Below are 1,555 nucleotides of genomic sequence, written 5' to 3'. Positions count from 1 at the left end.
GCCTGCCCACCAGTGATGTATCCACCCTGGCTTTGGGGTGCCTCTTTGTCTCTCTCTTTGTCTCTTTCTGTGTATTCTTGATATATTGCAATCGCCATCAGGTATCCCCTCCTCATGAACTGAACCCCAATGTTGTTGTTGTTAAGTGCAGTAGAGTCATTTAAAACTCCTAGTGACCCTGTATATAGGGTTTCTGAGGAGCAGCTGGTGGGTTTGAACTGCTGACCTTGTGATTTGCAGTCCAGTGCTGATCCTATAGCACCACAATAGGGGTCCTATATAAGGTTTGTTGTTGTTAAGTGCCATCGAGTCGGTTCTGACTCATAATAACCTTGTTACGAGGCAGTATATCTTTGCAGGAACAGAAAACCTCATTGTTCTCCCAATCCGAACTGCTAACCTTGTGGTTAGCAGCCCAACATGTAATCACCATGCTACCAGAGCTCATTTTGTTATTGTTAAGTGCTGTCGTGTCATTTCTGACTGATAGCGACCTTGTATAGGGTTTCCAAAGAGCAACTGGTGAGCTTGAACCGCCAACCTTGAGGTTCAAACCAACTGCAGTCCAGCGCAGTGCTATACCATGGCTCCTTTAGCAACCTAAATTAACACATGCTCATACTTTTGTCCTGGTGTGGCATTGTAGGATAAGCACTGGACTGCCAACCACTTGGTCAGTGGTTCAAACCCACTAGCCGGTCCTTGGCAGCTAACAGCAGCAGCAACAATACGTTTATCAGTGATCCCTGGTGGTGCAGTAGTTAAAGTGTTTGCTAAGCAAAATGTCAGTGGTACAAACTCCCAGCTACTCCACACACAAAAAAGATGTGGCAGCCTGCTTTTACAAAGCTGGCAGACTTGGAAACCCTGTGGGGCAGTTCTGCTCTGAGCTATTCTTGTTGTTGAGTACCATGGAGTCGGTTCCGACCCATAGCGACCCTGCACAGGGTTTCCAAGGCTGTAAATCTTTATGGGAGCAGAAAGCCTTGTCTTTCTCCAGCGGAACAGCTGGTAGTTTTGAACTGCTGACCTTGAGGTTCACAGTCCGATTCGGAGCCATTATGCTACCAGAGCTCTGAGCTATAGGGTGATTATAAGTCAGAATCGACTTGATGACAGTGGGTATACTAGATGACAATTTGAATCCACCTTAACAAGACAAACCATGTATCTACCAAATGAAATGTTTATAATGAATAACATTTGCATGGTTTTTAAATTTGCCTAGTGGGTTCGTTTTTTGTTTTTGTTTTTATAACAAGAGGAGTCCTGGTGCGATGCTATGGGTTAACACGCTGGACTACAAAGTTGGTTTGAACCACAAGGTCAGCAGTTCAAGCTCACCAGCAACTCCTTGGAAACCCTATGCAGGGTTGCTAAGGGTCAGAACTGACTCAACGACTCAACGGCACTTAACAACAATGTAAAGTCAGGAGTCCTGGTGTGGTGCTGTGGGATAATGCTCTTGATGGCAAAGTCGATTTGAACCGAAAGGTCAGCAGTTCAAATTCACCAGCCACTCCTCGGAAACCCCTATATAGGTTTGCTATGAGTC

The 1,555-nt window shown here is 45.5% G+C and overlaps 1 protein-coding gene across 1 annotated transcript in view; it reads left to right on the top strand.

Moving 5' to 3' along the window:
* The window catches only part of SPECC1 (sperm antigen with calponin homology and coiled-coil domains 1), a 309,636-nt gene that overhangs the window by 190,258 nt on the left and 117,823 nt on the right, over positions 1–1,555 (top strand). The gene's annotated exons all lie outside the window — the stretch shown is intronic.

The sequence above is a fragment of the Chrysochloris asiatica genome, unplaced genomic scaffold (genome assembly GCF_000296735.1).
Source record: "Chrysochloris asiatica unplaced genomic scaffold, ChrAsi1.0 scaffold00346, whole genome shotgun sequence".
In the NCBI taxonomy this organism is placed as follows: Eukaryota; Metazoa; Chordata; class Mammalia; order Afrosoricida; family Chrysochloridae; genus Chrysochloris; species Chrysochloris asiatica.
This window is presented reverse-complemented; position numbering and strand designations above follow the sequence as displayed.